This window comes from Hyaena hyaena, unplaced genomic scaffold, assembly GCF_003009895.1.
Source record: "Hyaena hyaena isolate Hyena2069 unplaced genomic scaffold, ASM300989v1 scaffold_437, whole genome shotgun sequence".
NCBI classification, from domain to species: Eukaryota; Metazoa; Chordata; class Mammalia; order Carnivora; family Hyaenidae; genus Hyaena; species Hyaena hyaena.
The window spans coordinates 1,309,883-1,329,130 of record NW_024081070.1 but is presented as its reverse complement, the minus strand read 5'-3'; positions in this window follow the sequence as shown (position 1 = coordinate 1,329,130).

The following is a 19,248-nucleotide window of genomic DNA, read 5'->3' as shown; positions in this document are numbered from 1 at the left end:
TTGAAGTATTCAATCCTTTCTTTTTACATTTATATATTAGTTGTCCTGTTATGTTTCTTAATTTTCATTTATTTTATTTTATGCATATTTGATAAATGATTTTATTTTGTATATTAATTTTGTTTTTCTAATGTTTTACTTTCTCTTTTAGTATCTCTGGGTTAGGTATTACATGCCCTTTGCAAACACAAATAACTTACCTTTTTCCTTTTAATTCTTATAGGTCTAGCTTATTATTTTTATGATTGCATATGATCACATATCAAATATAATTTTAAGTAGGAATGGACATACTTGGATTCTGTTTTGTTGACTTTAGTAAGAGAGCTTTCATGGCTCAATTTTAGATTATTAAGGATTATCCATCAATCACATTAACATTTTAAAATTAGGATGGATACTGAATTTTGTTGAATATATTTGAACATATTTACAGTTTTTGAGGAGATGATACTGTTTCTTCTCCATATCCATTATGAAGGTAGATTACATTATGAGGTGCCTGGATAGCTCAGTTGGTTAAGTGTCAGACTCTTGATTTTGGCTGAGGTCATGATCTCATGGTCATGAGATGGAGCTTCATGTCGGGCTCTGTGCTGTATGTAGAGACTGATTGGGATTCTCCCTGTTTCTCTCTGCAACTCTCTTGCTTGCATGTGTGCTCACATGCTCTCTCTCCCAAAATAAATAAACATTTAAAACAAAAAAGCTTATATTATATGATTTCCGCATGTTGAATTATCCTCTCAATCCCTGAATAAAAACCATTTTAGCATGTCATTATATTTTATTTTATTGCTTCTCAAGATTTTCTTTGGAATTTCTTCTTTACACAGATATTTCTGAGTAAAACTACAGGCTTTCAGGGGCACCTGGGTGGCTCAGTCGGTTGGGCGGCCGACTTCGGCTCAGGCCATGATCTCACGGTCTGGTCCCTGGGTTCGAGCCCCGCGTTGGGCTGTGTGCTGTCAGCTCGGAGCTTGGAGCGTGCTTTGGATTCTGTGATTTCTTCTCTCTCTGCCCCTCCCCAACTCAAGCGCTGTCTCTCTGTGTCTCAAAAATAAAATAAACGTTAAAATTTTTTTTAAAAACTATAGGCTTTTAGGGGTGGGGAATTTAGGGATCAGTTAAAATTAGATACTTTTTCAATGTTTCAGAAAATGTTAAATAACATTCAGAAGTGTAACGTTTTGTGTAATTTAAATGGCAATGGGAAATTTCATGTTATCATTCCACCTAAATATGATGCTGTTTTGGGGGAGGGTAGTACTTTGATAACATTCTCTACTTCATTATTGAAAATTGGTCTGTTTAAACTGTCTGTATTCGGCTAAATTTAATAATTCAACATGGAATTCAAAGGTAACATGTTGAAAACTCTTACTACACATGACTTAATCCCATCTCTCTTTATTTTCCCCACTGCAGAAAATACAGCAGTCTACTGTTATTCACTGAAAAGCTGGAAATTATCTTTGAATCTTTTAATTTTCTTTGCTTCGTGATTTTCTCTTCCTTTCATCCATCTGCCAATCAGTTATATTCATAATAGATTTCAAATTTGTCTATGTCTCTCAGTCTATCCAACATTCCTCTAATCTGGACCATGATCATTTATTTCTTTCATGGATCTCCAATAATCTACTGAGCAATGTCTCTACTTATATTCTCAATGCCAAACAATCATTCACCTAATACAAGGATGACCTTTTTATAATTTTAACTAAACTAAATTAAAATCATTATTAAGGATTTGACCCCTGGTTACTATTTCGAAGATTATGTCTTTTATCAGTTGCCTCCTTGCTCCATTCGTTAATTTATTTTGTTTTATCTAACTTTGTCAATCTTGTTCTCATTTCAAAAGAAACATTCTTGTCCTGGACTATCTCTGTTTTTCTTTCTCTTTTCTTTGGTTATAGCTCAAATACTGCCTTCTCTGAGATGCATGACTCAGTTGTCCAATATAGTAACCCCATCCCCCAAGATTCTCCATTACAACCCCATTTTATTATCTTCATGGCATATATCACCATCTGAAAGTATCTTCACTGTGTACTTGATTATTTAATCTGAGGCATGTTACAATCTAATATGCAGAAAGAAGGGTTTTGTCCGTGTTGTTCACAGTTTTATCCCAGAGACTTAAAACAGTGTCTGATAATTAGTAGGTCTAATGTAAGCAATGATTGAATAAATGCATGACCTTCTGAATGAGGAACTCTCCACAATTGGACAAAGAGTTGAAAAACTGAGATGAGGAAAGGCCAAAACAGGGGCCTACAAGAAACAAAAGTAGAGCACAATTGTTCCTCAGAATTTTCTGCCTAATTAGTATTTTAATTTTAAGCAAGTAAACACTGAGACTCTTTAGAAATTGTATCATATTCTCTCTTTGAGTTTTAGTTTTAAAAGTTAAGAAAATTAATATTATTACATAGTGAATCTCAAATATATTTTGTTCTGCTTGTTTGCTTCTAGCCCAAATGATGGACCTGGTAAATAAATATGGAGAGTTATTCATGTGGTTCAATATATACAAATAATACAAACTCAACATTTTTGAAACCAACTGTGTAAAAGAGAAACAAAATTTTAAATGTGTAGGACAAAGAGAGAACAAGGCAACATCTAAAAGTCTGTCTCATAATTGAGATCCAAGAGCACCAAGCCAAAAATGGCAAAGGTTATAATTTTGATACCATATAAATATTTGGTAGAAACTCTCACTCAATGTAACACAATGCACTAGTTTGGTATAAATATTTTTTTCCCCTAAAATATTCCCTTAGGGACGACCAGATCTGTTGTTCAAACACTGCCACCCACATCCATATGTATCATCTTTCCTGCCAATGTTTTTTAGTTAGTTTTGCTTTGTTTTGTTGTTTTTCTTTTGGCCACCACGTAGACCCTAAACAACCAATATATGTACACACACATATATATCATGAGATAGATATGGCACATATGATATAACTTCAGAAAACCTGCTTTCAATCAGAGTATATTAGCAAGTGATTGCCATACTCAGAACACTGGAATTCATTGCTAGTTACAAAGTTTCTTAGCAATGTGAAGTAAGAGCTTCTAGAATCTAGATAATTAATACAAATAACACATTGGGAAACATACCAAATTACCACTTCCTTTTGAAGGAAATCACTTATTTTTCTTGGGAAAAATATCTGTCTTTTTGGAATAACTCTTTTCCTCTGGTTTTAGCACATTGTTTGGCAGTTTATTAAAACTCCAAGTGGGAGTCATACGGATTAGTCTAAATATCTTATTTTGCCTTAACACTAGATTTCTGTTAAAAAAGAACAGATCATTACATTTATTCTCCATCATTTGATTGTGAGGCTGCTGTAAGCCAGAAATAGTCAACACTTGCAGAATATATAGTAATTGAGAGCAACAGTAAATTACATTTTAAGGACTCATCAAGGTGAGAATGAGACACTTCAATGCCACTTCTTGCCTCCTTGTTAAGAACTTTGCCAAAATGGAGAAATTTAAAGATTTGTTAAGCAATGCCTTATCTCATTGACCTTTCTTCATCTGGAAGATTATCGGTTCACCTAAACTTGTTGCCACACTGTGAAGATTCCCTGGATGGCAATGATTAGCTGTTTACAACTGAGTTGCGGATAAGGGCGTAAACTCTACTTATATTTATGAAGTCAAATACAATTAAAAATTTGGGCCATGTATTTCATCATGTTTGTATGGCACATCTTTTTGCCATTTCACAATAGAATGCTTATATCCTGGGAAAAAAATATGAGGAGCAGGATAAGGAAAACAAAAAGAATTTCGACTAAAAAGTCTTAGGACAATAAATGAGCACAATAAAAAATCTTTCTATAGTAGTAGTTTCTCTTACTCAGGGCCCATATGTTCTTTGCGATATGCAGATATATCCTTGAAAGTCAGAATATTCTCTACCAGAGCTTTCAAAGTGTAGTTTTTCATTTCTTAAATCATAGAAAATTTTAGTTATGTAGTTAAGACCTATACAATGCTATATTACAGTATGCTAAAGAGAAACGAATAGAGACAATAAATATGTAAACAAGGAATTCGGTAAAAAGACATCGGGATATGTGTACTAATGTTTTACAATAGGTCTGAAAGAGGAACATGGTAGGAGATTTGTGTCGTTATAAGATGCACAATAGTTTAGCAATGCCTAACTTGAAACCATCTGTAGTCAGCTCCTAAACGGAGCATTGCGCCATATTCTTATACACATTTCAAATAGCAATTTAGTTTCCACAAAACACAATTATTCACCATCTTAAATTAATTGTGATTAATTTGAGTTTTATTTGATTTGTATTCCTGCTTGTATATGATTTGTAGATCCTCTTTTTTCCAGTCAAGAACTAGCAATGTATGAAATTCATATTTAGTTTTGCATTGGTTCTTGGACACAATTAACTAATACAATAATGCCAATAATTTGTTAACAACTGAAGACTTTTGGGTATGTTCTAATTGAAGGAAGGAGAGATATTGCAAGGAATACTGAGAAATCTTCGTCTACACTGTACTTGCCAAAAAATCATTCAATGAGCTGGTACGTTTTGACAACAATCAATCATTGTAGCATAAAGTTTCCTACTAATATAAATTTTTAAACAAGTCACAATCTTTCAGTCGTCTTGGTTTCCTGTGTACTCCTTCCCTTTTCTAGAATTCCCTTCTTAACACCAATTCCTCTATCCCTCCATTTACTTACAGACTTCTACTTAAACTTGAAAACATCTAGGTAGTTACTTTCCATGGGAACTCTTTTGATGAAGATGTTTGGGAGAATCAACTTTATACATGCCTTGGACACAAAATTAATTTGGGTTACATTCCCCAATGTGGTCCTCAACTGTCCCAAACCAAACTACTATTAAACAAATTGGTCCTAAGCACTGATAACCACTTACATTAGTTAGGGTTCACTAGAGAACAAATAAGATATAGATAGATGATGGAGAGATGGTAGATATATAGCTATCACTTGGAATTGACACATAAAATTGAATATTGTACTCCTTTGTATATCATTCAAAATAAAAATATTATGAACATAAAATATATCTGTGAGAAGATCCAATAATTATTTTATTCTCCTCATAATTAATTTGACCCTTTAAAATATCAAACATTAAAATCACTTTAACACTTCACTTTGAAATCTTTTTTTACTGTGTTCTTAACATAAACATAGTCTAGTTACTGGGAGATCCAACACTGAGTTGTACCATTCACACCTTCAACCCATCTCCCAAATGTGGAGTCAGTAAGTTCTCAAGTACTTACTATTAAATTGTGAACTGTTTGTCAAATCTGAGATCACTGACAGATAAAAGAGTAATGAGAACTGAACAGGATTAGTTTCCTGAGAAAAGCCCAAGCCGAGAAACTGAAATGGGATGAAGAAAAATAACAGAAGTCTAACTTTTAGTAAGATATAGTATATGAGTTTTCCAGTAAATGACTCTTACGTTACCAAAGTATTCAGTAGAGTTTATTGGTGATATTTAAATGTGCAATTTTTGTGGGAGCTCTGATTTTACTTTGTGACACAACTCCCGCTTCCCCTCTGTCAATGTTCAGCAACGGTTTTCTGTTGGCAGACATGAGAGTGTTGTAAGAATTAAAGGGGAATATTTCTAGGATATTAGCTTTCTTATTTATTTTTTAGAGATAATTTGATCTTAAAATAAATTAGAAGAACTATTTTTATTAAGTAAAAGTATTAAAATATGTGTAGCTCATAAATCTAAATATTTTACCTTTTCAGAAGATTTTTTTTACACTTGATATACTTGTACAAAATACTATTGAAAGTGCATGGTTATAGTCATGGTCTGTTTGGATTAAAGACTCTTCCACTAACTTTTCATTTTTAAAGCGAGTCACATATAAATTGCTCCAATGTGTTCTATTACGAAGATTTCTTCTTGTGGAATTTTAAAAGTTCAGGTGTACCAACAATACAAGAAATTACTCATGGAAGTTTTGCCCTTTCTGGATAAGAGTATAATAACATTTTACTTTGCTTGGAATAACAATGGAATAGACGTTAGGTTTCAGGATTTGGGGGAAATCAGAAATTAAATTGCTTTTTCCAGATTAAATGCTGATTTGTTTTTTAAAAAATGCTTACTTTACCTGTGGAAATTTAACTTAATCCTATGCCTTTGTTTTATTAGGCATTTACATTAAAAAGTTTTAATGTTTATTTTTAAGAGAGAGAGAGAGATCTCACGAATTGGGGAGGGGCAGAGAGAGAGGGAGACACAGAATCTGAAGCAGGCTCCAGGCTCTGATCTTTCAGCACAGAACCTGATTCAGAGCTTCAACCCACGATCTGCCAGATCATGACAGGAACCAAAATTGGGTGCTCAACCAACTGAGCCACCCAGGCGACCCTTTATTTGGCTTTTAAAGCTAATGAGCTTTAAAAGAAAAGGGAGCTAAACACTTGCAATTTTTTTTCTTTGAATTTTCTCTCCCTTAGCATTATTTCTCCTTATTTAAAAATTAGTTTATTGACCTCTGAGAAAAGTTACAAAGCTCTTTCATAAAAAAAAAAAATAAAGAATGATTCCTTTTTCTTCTATTAGATTGTCTCTTCCTTAGGTGTTTTTACCCTCCCCCTTCTCAGTTCATAGCAGGCCTTTTCAAGTTCTCACATTTGCCACCTCATTCATATGTGATCCCCTTGAAATTCCCAGGTGCTCAGTTTCTTGGGTTGCAGTATGCTAAGCAAAGCTGAAATCGTGCATAATCAAAGGCTTCACATCATACTTTCACTGCAACACACTTATAAATGATTTTGAGCATAATCTGAGAAAAGGCCAATTCATTATTTTGAATCAAAAATAGCTGCAGTGGTGACACATATTTTTCTGAAATTTCAATAAAATGTTTTCTGCCTGTTGATTTGACTTAACACAACAACAACAGCCACAACAACTGTATAGTTTTTAACAACCATGTGAGTTACATAGGCAGACTCAATCGCACCAGGTGGTATTGACTGATGTACTTAGTAATGTAATAAAGATGCCAACCATGACAGAATTGGTTAGTTTGATATTAGGGCAAAATGCCATTTCTTCCACAAAGTTGGCTAATAAAAAATATTGCTTACAATGTGACGAGACCTGTCAAGGAAATTTATGGTATGCAAAATTCATAAGCTCTCAAGTATTTCTTTGGAGCTTGGCAGTGCGGGCAGCCTATAGTGTGTTCTCTGTGTAAGAAGCAAACAAATTGAATGGGGGGGTGAGCTGGCTAGTAAGCTGCCCACATTACAATTGATTAATTGGAAATATTTCATCTTCTGCATCCATCTTTTATCTAGAATGTTCTTCTTTGGAGAGTTCTATATTTCACATTCAATTTTTATGTTCACTTGCAAGTTTCTCCCATCCCACAATTCAAAGAGAGTCTGTTGAAGGGGAAATTAGAGGCAGTGATTCAGAATTCAGTGAGTCTAGTCTCTGCAGAAACTTGGCAGAGGATAGAATCAGTTCTTGGGATGCCAAATTTAGTGGCCCTGGGCCAGGTGCTTATTTTGAATGCATGGCACACATCACTTTGTGTCTCGATTAAGCCATGTCTGTGAATCCCATGCAAGCCCAGCAACAGATTTTATGCAACGCATGTATTAGTGTTCAGCACATCATACGTTTAAGTCTGGCTTTAAACATGTCACAGAAATTACTTCTTTTACATTATAAATTCAACCTCTTTGAAAACAATTAATAAAGAAGGTTAATTGACATTTTTGTCCATGAATCTTTTAAAGTTAATAATAGCAATTTTGGTAATTTCTTATAAGGGCATATTCAAGAAGAAAAAACTAATCTTACATAAATGCAAAAATATGGTAGCAATAGCATAGGATTATTTTGTCCTTACACTTGTTTGCTTCCTCAGTATATATTAGATCATGAATTTGGATTTGTTCATTAAGCTAATTCAGAAGTCTTCGAGAAAATGAATAAAAATTATGGAGGAAAGAAAACTAAATGTCAATGTATAAAACTAGATTAAAAGCTTTTATTTTATTATCACTATTTTCACTTTATTTGAATCATACTGTGATTTTATCACCTGGCTACCTCACCAGAATGTTTCCCTTTGTTTTCTACACAGGGAAGCTAAAACTTTCAGTGTAGGTGAACTGCAGAAATACCATCCTTTGCATAGAAGTACATCTGGTATTGTTCCCATTTGAAATCATAGTAAGTATATAGGTAAGTATATATAAATATATACATTTATTTATATATGTTTTTAAAATGAAATAATTTTCTATTTTATCTTTAAAAATTTTTAACCTTTATTTATTTTAAAGAGAGAAGTGGGAAGGGGCAGAGAGAGAGGGATAGAGAATCTGAAGTGGGCTCCTGTCCACATACGTGCTGTCAGCACAGAGCTCAGTGAGACACTGGAACTCACAAACCATCAGATCATGACCTAAGCCAAGTCAGACGCTTAACTGACTGAGCCACCCGGGCATCCAAAACATTTTTTTAAAGTTAGTACCAGAGGTGGCTTTTTTCAAGGGCGTTGGAGCCACTGAGTGATGGAGGATAGACATACTGCCTTAATGTGCTGACCTTGAATGTGCCAACTTGCTCTGTTTTCAGCCCAGATTAAACAGACCACGATGAATCAGCTACAGCTAGCTCTGTGAGTTACAATAAAACATACGGTTCTTGTAAATCTATTGTGTGAGAGATATACATGAGTCCTCTATCTATACTAGTAATTTCTTTTTTTTTTTAATGTTTTATTTATTTCTAGGAGAGAGAGACAGCATGAGCAGGGGAGGGTCAGAGAGAGAGGGAGTCACAGACTGAAACAGGCTGTGCTGACTGCCAGCTCAGAGCCCGACGCGGGGCTCGAACCCACGAACCACAAGATCATGACCTAAGCGAAAGTCGGACGCTTAACCGACTAAGCCACCCAAGCGCCCCTATACTAGTAATTTCTTAAGTCACCCCATATATTAGAAATCCCGACCTTTTGTTCTAGGGGAAAAGTCCCTTAGTTAAATGGTTTATTTTGCGCTTTTTTTTTTTTTTCCTCTGCTGCATTTGATTTTCATTCCTGTGCTTCCTTTTAGTGTGTTTTATGCAACTCTGAGTCTTTAGTCACCATTGGATACTTAGGAGAGAAAGGAGAGGAAAAGGCAAGGACTAAATTAGAAACTCCTTTTGAATTGTTGGCTTTTATTCTAGCCATCTTCATCTGAGTCAGAAATAATGTGACTTTTTTTTTGGAATTAAGAGGAAAAAAGATTTCAATGTAAATTATATCGTTATTTTACAACATGCTTGCGTTAGCCTAAGGGAAACACAAATTGAAACGGAAGAAACTTTTGAAGCACAGTGTGAAAAAATCTGATTTTCATCCAACGCTAGTTTGACTTGAAGTGGATCTGGTCTAAATTGTGGGTACCATGGTCGTACATAACGGAGATGAGACTGGGGAGGCCTGACATCTCTTAATTTATTTATTCCACCAGAGTAATGCTCGCCACCTCCTGATTTTATTATTCCAATTTAATGCCAGCCATTTCCTGTTTTCATTAGACCATTGTAATGCTCGCGTCCCACTGTTCTCATTAGTGCAGGACTGTGTAATGGCAGCCACCTCATGTTTTCATTATAAGAGAGCTGTATGGTGCCAGCTGCCACTTGTTTAACTTTACTGAGAAGCATTTGACCATGGACTACATACTTCTAAAAGCTCATAGCAAACAAGGTATAGGAGTCCAGGGTTCTGGTGGAGTAGTGGTGAGTGGTTAAGTGGCTTATTTGCCATTCATGTGTGAGAAATCTAGTTGCCAGTAATGGCTGGGAAACTACAAGAAACAGTGAACTCTTGAACTGCTTTGTTATTATTGTTGTTGTGTTTTGTTTTAGAATAATTTGTTTGACAAAGACCTTCACAAAGATTTCAAGACTCTGTATTGTGGTTATGTGTGGATAGATTTCTATTACCGAGAAGAGTCCATTGCAACAACGGATGGCATTCATTGAGAGTTTACCATGTGTCCAAAGTGCTTCTAAACTTTCTATGTAACAACCCACTTATTTCTTTACAACTGCCTCATTTATTTCCATTTTACAGATGGAGAAACTGAAACATATAGTAGTTACGTAATTCAGAAGGTGGCAAATATCCTCCACGAGGAGCCGGATAGTAAAGATTTTCTGTTTTGTGGGACATAAGGTTTTGTCCTAACCACTCACCTCTGCTGTTGTACTGGAAAACGGCCACAGACGACATGGAAATAAATTAGTGTGCCTGACTCCCAATAAATCTTTATTTACAAAAATAAGCTGGAGGGATGGATTTGGCCCAAAGGCTATTGTTTGTCCATTGGTGATACAAGGGCACATAGCTAGAGTGGCAGAAGAGAGTTATGGCTCTAATTGAGGCACTTCATCTGCTCAGCCTATGACTTTAACTATCATCCTCTATTCCTTTCTGTAAATTTGTAACTGGAAGTAGTTCCATTTCCATTCATCTGGGAACCTTTATTATGCAATGATTAAAGTTTTCAAAGAGAAAAATGACTTTGCTTAATTATGTGGTTTAAAATTTTTTTCTGTTTTATTCTTTATATGTTTTTTGTTTTCTCCCTAACGCTTTTATTTATGAAGCACTTAAGGATCCTTCTGAATAATAACATAGATATAAAATTTGTTATGGAAAAATAAAAGGAGTCTTTTCCTACGGATTAAAAAAATAAGCTGTTGAATATATTTTGACCCACATTTTTTTCTTTATGTAAAAATGTTGTGGAATAATTTCTTTTTTAAACCCAGCACTTTGTCACCCTCAGATTGCTGTATTATTAACGTTACCAAATAGGGTAATTGACAGATGTGTATAGTTTGTTGAAATGATTAAAAGCTGTTGAGAATTGTAACCTGTCAGTGTTCCCTGGGAAACAAAGTCCTATCCATCTGTTAGGGGACTCTCTAAATGACTGTAATGAGTCACCTTTAAAATGGCAGCTGTCACCCTAGGATATGAACCTTGAAGCATGAAAAAAGAATATATATTTATATACTTAAAGATGCAAGTGCTTCAGTGAAGAAAGGCAAATATATTCCCAAACTTCATGCTCTGGATCACAGAAGGGGGTCAGAAAGCTGTGCTTTGTTATATTAAGCTGTGGTGTACAGTTTGCATCCCCCGTGTGTGAGGCCGATAAAAGTCAAGTAACCAGAAGCAATGTCGAAGTTTGGAAAGACATTCGACGTCTGCATGTAACTCTTCACTTGTCTTTAACATTTCTCAAAATGAATATACCCTCGCAATGAACTCTGTACGGCTCAGTGTCACTTGTGGAAATTACCATTATTGAACTGCAACGGCAAAGGCACGGCGGGAGAAGGTTGAAACAGAAAGCCAGTGCACTAGCTGTGAGGTTAGAAAATATCGGGATTTTTCATGTCCTCTTCTGGCTGCTGGGTTCAGTATTGCCAAGTCAGGATGGATGAGTGAGACGGCTCTTATATTCATTCTCTTCTTTCAACTGTTTCTATTTTCTCTCTTAGTTTTGGTGTTTTATCTAAAATAGGGCAGGTGGAGTTATAACATTTGCTGTGAAATAAAATGCAAATTCCACTATGCAAATAGACCATTAGGAAGTAAATTAGCTTGAACAGTAGTGGTATTTCAGCAATTATATTGCTTTTTAATATGGAGAGATTCCAGCATAAATAAAACCCAGCAAGTTTGTATATGAGCTGAGTCGGTGACTGAGTCTCTACTGGAAGGAAGCCCTCCCAGGCGGGGGCTGTGGTTTTCTCTTCAGTCTCTCGAGTGGTTTCCAAAATGTTCCTGGTCTGTTGGTAGCACCAGCACTCACTACAGCGTATAATAACTTTATTTATGCTTAATGTTTATTTCTTTATTTTGAGGGAGACAGGGAAGAAAGGAGAGGCAGAGAGAGAGAGAATCCTAAGCAGGCACTGGGCTGTCCAAGCAGAGTCAGATGCAGTGCTTGATCTCACGAACCTTGAGATCATGACCTGAGCTGAAATCAAGAGTTGGACGTTTAACTGACTGAGCCACCCAGACGCCCCTAATAACTTTATTTTCAACACACGTAACGCACATCTAGGCAAGTTATACCAAATAAAATCTCAAATGTGGATTGGCTGTGGTAATTACTATTTACATTAATTGGCCTGTCAATGTGCAGACTTTCAACTTTGCCACTGGAGTTCCTGTCACCCTCTCAACACATTATCATTATTATTTTTAAACCAGAGTCATTTCAAGTTCAAATTCATAAAATGTGCATTGGAACCGCCCACCTTGCATTACAGATGGGTAAAACAGAAGGTGTCAAGAGAAATAAAACTTTTAAGAAACCATTTGCTCTAACCTTCCCCTCACCTCATTTAGAAAGTCAATCTGACAATTTTTGGCATTCCACATATTACTTTGAAAGAATTAAAATCAGTATTTATGGCAGGAAGATGCCTAAGAGATCAATAGAGACATTCATTCTACAGCATCCAAGCTTATTTATGGTCACTCAGTTTCTTGAACCCTTGACCTGCCACCCCCCCATCATCATCTTTTCTAGAACTGGGCTCCCCCAAACCCCCAGTGCCATGGTAGAGACAGATTCTGCACATTAAGGATAGATGACTTGAGGCTAGAGGATAAGTTGATCATGCCGATGGACCTGTAAGGCAGCAGTAGACTAGACCCCCAACATGGTCCCAGAGGCAGACTCTTATCTCCCTTTACAGCTGGGGGATTTTGTTTTGCCTGCCCTCCTTAGGAAATCAGCCTCAGGCTGCTTCAGGAGGAGTAAAGTAAACAGTCATCCAAGCAACATCTTTCCTTTTCATTCCATGGAAATTCTCCCAATATATGTGTTACTGATATTGATCAGAACCTGAGATAATACTTTCAACTGGAAAAAGATGCTACCACTGCCACTCTCCACAGCAGACTAGACCCACAAAACGTTGAACATAAGTCCTTATGCTAAGTAACTTAGAAGACTTCCCAGGATTTTTCTCAAAACTATGGAAGGAGACATGTCAATCCATTTAGTCTTCAATACCCATTATCCAAAGCCCAGTGTTGCTCATTCCTCTTTTCTTAACTACATCCTTTCTCTCTAAGGCAGGATTTCTCAACCTGGGCTATTGTAAGTAATATTTTATGGGGTATGGGGTAAATCTTTGTTGTGGAGGTCTGTGTGCAAAACAGGATGTTGGTGGCTGGTAGGCAACCACAGCAAACCTACACCCTTACCTCCTGACAACCAAAACCGTATCTAGACATTGCCAAATGTACCTGGGGGACAAAACTGTCCCCAGGTGGGAAGCACTAATCTCAGTCATATTTCCTATTTCAGTGTCTAAATAATCAATAATTATAAGCTTCTCTACTGATATGCATAAAACATTATGGAAGCAATAAGATAGGATACTTAGATCAGCCTGGGGGTTCCCAGAACAACAGACATAGACAAAATTTCTTAGGACTAGAATTATTCTGCCTCACAGAATTCATACCGCAGATAACCAGGAGATGCCTGGAGAATTTGGAAATGTTAAAAAAAAAAACACTTTTCCGGGGGATGATATCATGCATGCTCTTGATCTTCGTCTTTCTCTTCTGACTTTCTTTGCTTCCCAAAGCTTCAAACATGATTACAGATTTCAAAGGAATAATTATTTCTGGGAAGTTGGAAATATACACATAAATACTCTGCTGAGGGCTTGAAGCTGAGAATTGCAAGATTCAGCAAAGTTGGCATTGCCACTATATAGTTGGATCTGCCCCAAGTACAAGGTGCTATTAGGCAGCATCTTATAAAGAATGGATCACCAGGCAGCAGCAAGCTGTCTTAGTGTTATTTTCCTAAATTCACATTCCACTTGGCAAGCCTTTCACAGAACTCTCCCAGCTGGTGAACCTAATTCAGGTGTTTTCCAGCCTCTTCTTCTTTGGACTAGGCATACATGTGTCATCTAAATTCAGCATCACTACAATTCTCAGTGCAACCTAACCCACCTTCTCAACACTTTCTGACTTTATAATCAGAAAATATTCAGACTTTATTACATGTGTTTTTGCACACACTGACTCTTTCTTCTTCCAGAATGCATTTCCTTTACATCTCCATTGCCAAAATCTTGTCTCACCTTAAATACTCAATTCAAATTTCACTTTTCTTTTAACTTTTTTAAATATTTATTTACTTTTTAGAGAGAGAGAGAGAGAGACAGAATGCTAGCAGGGGAAGGGCAGAGAGAGAGACGGAATTACAGAATCTGAAGTAGGCTCTGGACTTTGGGCTGTCAGCAGAGAGCCCGATGTGGAGCTTGAACTCATGAGCAGTGAGATCATGACTTGAACTGAAGTCGGATGTTCAACCAACTGAGCCATCCAGGTGCCTCTTAATTATTCAATTCCAATGCTGCTTTCTCCAAGAAGCTTCTTCTATTCCCTCTCCTGATCCTACTCATTTACCAACTAAAATCTGTGTAATATCTTGTAAAAATTGTGTAAATATCTTCATTCTCCAGTATATCTTAAATTTCATAGGGACAGAGACTATCCTGTGTTAATATCTGTATGCTCCATTGTATTCAAAAACACAACACATGCTCAGCAAATCAGTGTTGAATTGAATTGGGATGTTACATTCTAAGGCAGAAAATCACCAGAGAAGCCACATTTGACCAATTCATTTATTTCCTTTCCTCCTCTGGACATTGAACAGAAAGTAAATTCTAGTACTTATCCAAAATGAAAGAAATGATGAAATATGTATAATAGTTAAATTTCAGAGGTATTGGGGAATCAATGCAGATTGAGACATTATAGGCATGTAATCTCAAAAGTAAGGGTCTTATCTTCAATCAAAGCCAAACATTTCACATGAGACATTAAAATGAGGATTTCTTAACATATAGGAATTAATAATAGTGGAATATGATTATTCACTTTCTATCCCTTTTTCAACATTTCAATGAAATAGCTAGGTAGTCTCACATAAAGTTTTTTAACTAAGATCCTGCATCCTATTTATTATTTTACATACTTGTGTTATATTTTAGTATGCATTTTGTCAATTTTAACACTCCATGTAGGTTATGTAAAAAAAAATATTGTCAGTTTTCTTATAGGTTAATAAAAGTAGCTTGGACATATTTTACTTGAAGTAATTATTGGGAGAGACATCACTACGTTCATAACTGATGTAGGTATATATTACATGAAGATGTAAATATATGTGTATATATATATATGAACATATTTAATGGGAAAATAGATGAAAAAGATTAAATAATAGATTATTTTGAGAGGAAATTATGAAATAACAATGAAAATAAATGAATAGTCATATGTAAGACAGCAGGTTAATATTGAATGCTTGATACTATGAATACAAAAATCTAATTTTAAAAAGGAGAGGATGAAAGCTTAAAAATCTTATCTCAAAGCAAATTATTATATTAAAGATGTAGTCTCTCAACTGCAATGCAAGAAAGAATAGTATGAAAATGTGTTTTAATATCACTAAAGAAGCAATATTGAGATATTCAGCAGATTAATAAAATGAATGAATATTACATCCCATGTATTTGAATTTAGATTTTCAAAACATAAAATAGCTGATTAGTGTTAAAGGGATATTAAAATTTATTTCTGCAGGTGTGTGGGTGGCTCAGTCAGTTGAGCATCTGACTTCAGCTCAGGTCCTGATCTCATGGTTCCTGAGTTCAAGTCCCACACTGGGATCTCTGCTGTCAACACAGTCGGCTTCGGATCCCCTGTCCCTCTCTCTCTCTCTACCTCCCCCCCTCTCAAAAATAATAAACATTAAAAAATAAAATAAGAAAAATAAAATTTATTTCTGGACCTCTTGAAAATAAAGTTGATTTTCTGTAATTGTAAAGAAAGGCTTTAAATATTTTGATAAGTTAAATCCAGGCAGAATCAGAACAACTTCACTTTTGATTAACCAGCCTGAACATGACTCCTTTAGCAATTGCAATCTTTCTTTTTCATCTCGTCATTGAAGAAGCCAATGATACAATATTTTATTGAACGTGGATGCTGCAAATCGTAAAAAAAAAAAAAAAAAAAATGTGCTCATTCCTTAGCCATATTGCTACTGCTTAAATTCCTTTCCACCTTTATTTTGTGACACTGGTTTTTAAAGTTAGTTGACTCTGATATCTTTATACATGTATATTAGTCCATATATATGGGTGTAATATTATAAATGTCACTTCAATATTACTAGAGTTTATGTAGTTATTTATAAGAAACCAATCAGTAATATTATTCATTTAGTATATGCAAAACTTCATGACATAAGGAAAAAAGCCACTATGACTGTTTCTAGGTGAGAATATACCAAGTTCACAGAAAAATGAATATTTCATAATATTCCTTTGGAATATTTTGGGGAACATACCACCAATGTTGTGAAACATTTTTATATACAGCAACAAAAACTTGAGAGAAATCTTAAGAGAGAAATGATTTTTTTTTATGTCTTTTCACTTTCTAGGAGACTATAATCCCTATTCCCTACTTTTCAAATTATTTAATACTATTATGAACTATTAATATAGAGACTATCTAAATTACATGACTGTCACTTTGAAGGAGAAGGTATATTACTGGCATAGTTTAATGTTTTTAGATAATAAACTTAAAACACTAAAGAGGAAAGATATTAAATAGGGCAAGATTGCAGGAGGCACAAAATCTGTTGTGACAGATTCAGAATTCTTAAATATTAATGTCCTATAAATTTGTGAAAGTGCTCTGTGAATTGGAAACAGAATTTATCAGCATTAATTTAGCCTTGTGTAATTATTTTTTTATTTGTTTAACCTAACCCTGTAAACTCTTAAGAAAGCAAGCATGATTTTTCATATAAGTAGTGCTGAAAACTAATATTTTAAGAAAAACATAATGATAATATGTATAAGGTAAACAACAAGAGTTTCAAACTTGGTTTTGTTTGTTTTTAGGAATCTTTGAAAATATGATGAAATAATTTAACTGAGTAAAGTAATGTCAGGAAAATTGATTTTAAAATATAAGTCATAATCACAATTTAGTTGATAAAAATGCTATAGATAATGTAATATGTATAAGGAAAAAAGGGAGCGAATGTTTGAAGGAGGAATGTTCGAGGGAAACTTTCCTCTCAAAGTGATGTTTCACTTGTAAGACAAAAAGGGGGAATACCTATCTTGACCTAATGAGTGGTAAGTCAAACTCTTGCTACAAAATTTGTAAAACATCACTGAAGTCTTCCCTCTCTTAATTAGTCCTTTTAAGATACCCATTACCATTTAAAGTAGTTTCAGAAAATGAAGTTTTTTTCATGGTTTATTTATTTATTTTGAGAGAGAAAGAGAGATAGAGAAAGCACATAAGGGACAGAGAGATAGTGAGAGAGAATCCCAAGCAGGCTCTACACTCAGCGCAGAGCACAATGTGGGACTTGAACCACAAACTGCGAGAGCATGACTTGAGTCAAAACCAAGAGTCGGATGTTTAACTGACTGAGCCATCTAGGTGCCCCTAAAGTTATCTTTGATAACTCTTTCTCAAATACTTGATTATTCTTTCTGAAACAGCTAAAGAAGCCATACCCTCTTTTGAGATGTATATATGTTCAGTATATATATGTATATATACTGAAAATATAATCCCTAACATACAATGGGTTGCTCAGTACTATTAGTGTCTAAAATGAACAGGAAAGGATATACTTCCTTGGTGAACCATGTGCAACCATCTCAAAAAGCATGTAATAAGGAGTTTGAGGATGGTCCATTAACTCACTGATCAATATCTGTGTGCTCTATTGGTGCTATAGTGACCTTTAAGAATTCATTCCCTCCATATCATACAAAGCATTGTTCTCAACAATTGTCAAGTAATTGTATGTTGTGGGCATATTTACTTTAAAAAGCATAATTTGAGGGACTTGATAGTTTAGTGACACAGAATACACATGTAATATATGTCCCATTCCTGACTCCCTTCTAATTGCAGCATAGTCGGATAGGATTCTGCATTTGAATGACTCTGGTCCCTCAGCCCTGGTTAGACTGGTAAGCCAATTAACAGCCTGTTCTGCTCTCATACTTGAAAGCAATGAATGGCATGGTAGGCATCAGGTTTTTGTTATTCTTTAAAAAAGACATTATTTTCATTATGAAAAGATAATAGTGTCAAGGCAACATAAGGTCAATTCCTATTTTAGGTTATATCACCTAGGCACAGCCAACAAGTACTCTGACGGCAACATATTGAAATTGGCTTAGTTCTTTGTAACTGAGGATCCTTGTATAACACCTAAGTGGTGCTCAATAAACAAAAAATTCAACAAATAAATGAGCAAAAAAAAGAACATGTAAGCCATTTAGTCTATCCCAATAAGCCTAAGCCATACAGATCTTCTGAAATGTGGACAAGCTGTGCACCCTTCGTGATATATATTATGCTGTCAGAAGAAAATTAAAATAAAAGAAAAATCCAATTGGGCAGAGTATTATGTTTTTGTTTTTAATTTAGGAGATGTCATTCATTGGGAGTGAGACGGTAGAAATAGGGATATGTGGAGAAACCAGGGAAAAAATGCAAACAACTGAATTCAAGTTATAGAGAGCAAGGTGCATTAGAACTTACCTATTAGTTTTAACCCACAGGACTGTGACCCTTGGGCCACTCCTTTGATTACTGTTTATCTATTTCTGGGCCATAGGAGCCCAGGGCAAATACACTATAGGAACTCAGTAGATGTTTGTTGAATAAGTAGAAAGAGAGGGTTATTATTTTAAGTACCATGGTAAGTATATATTAACTTTAAAAGGCAGTATAAGTATGTGTTTTCATCAATCATGTAGATTATGAGAAGGTTTTAAAAAGGGACTTTATCTGAAGTCCTTTTGGTTCTTGTCCCAAATTATTTTCAAACCAACTGTAAAAATTAAAAGCCACAGTATCTAGGCTATGACTCCACAGTAACCATTTGACCAGCCAAATTATCAGTTATCCGAAAGACTATCAACCCATTCTTGTTGGGAGCCCCGTGATATTACTGTTCAAGAAGTTTTTCAAAAAAATCTTACTTTACTGGCAAGCAAATAACGAGCAAAAACAGCTGTGACGCCACAGTTGGTTTCCAAAATAATTATGGTC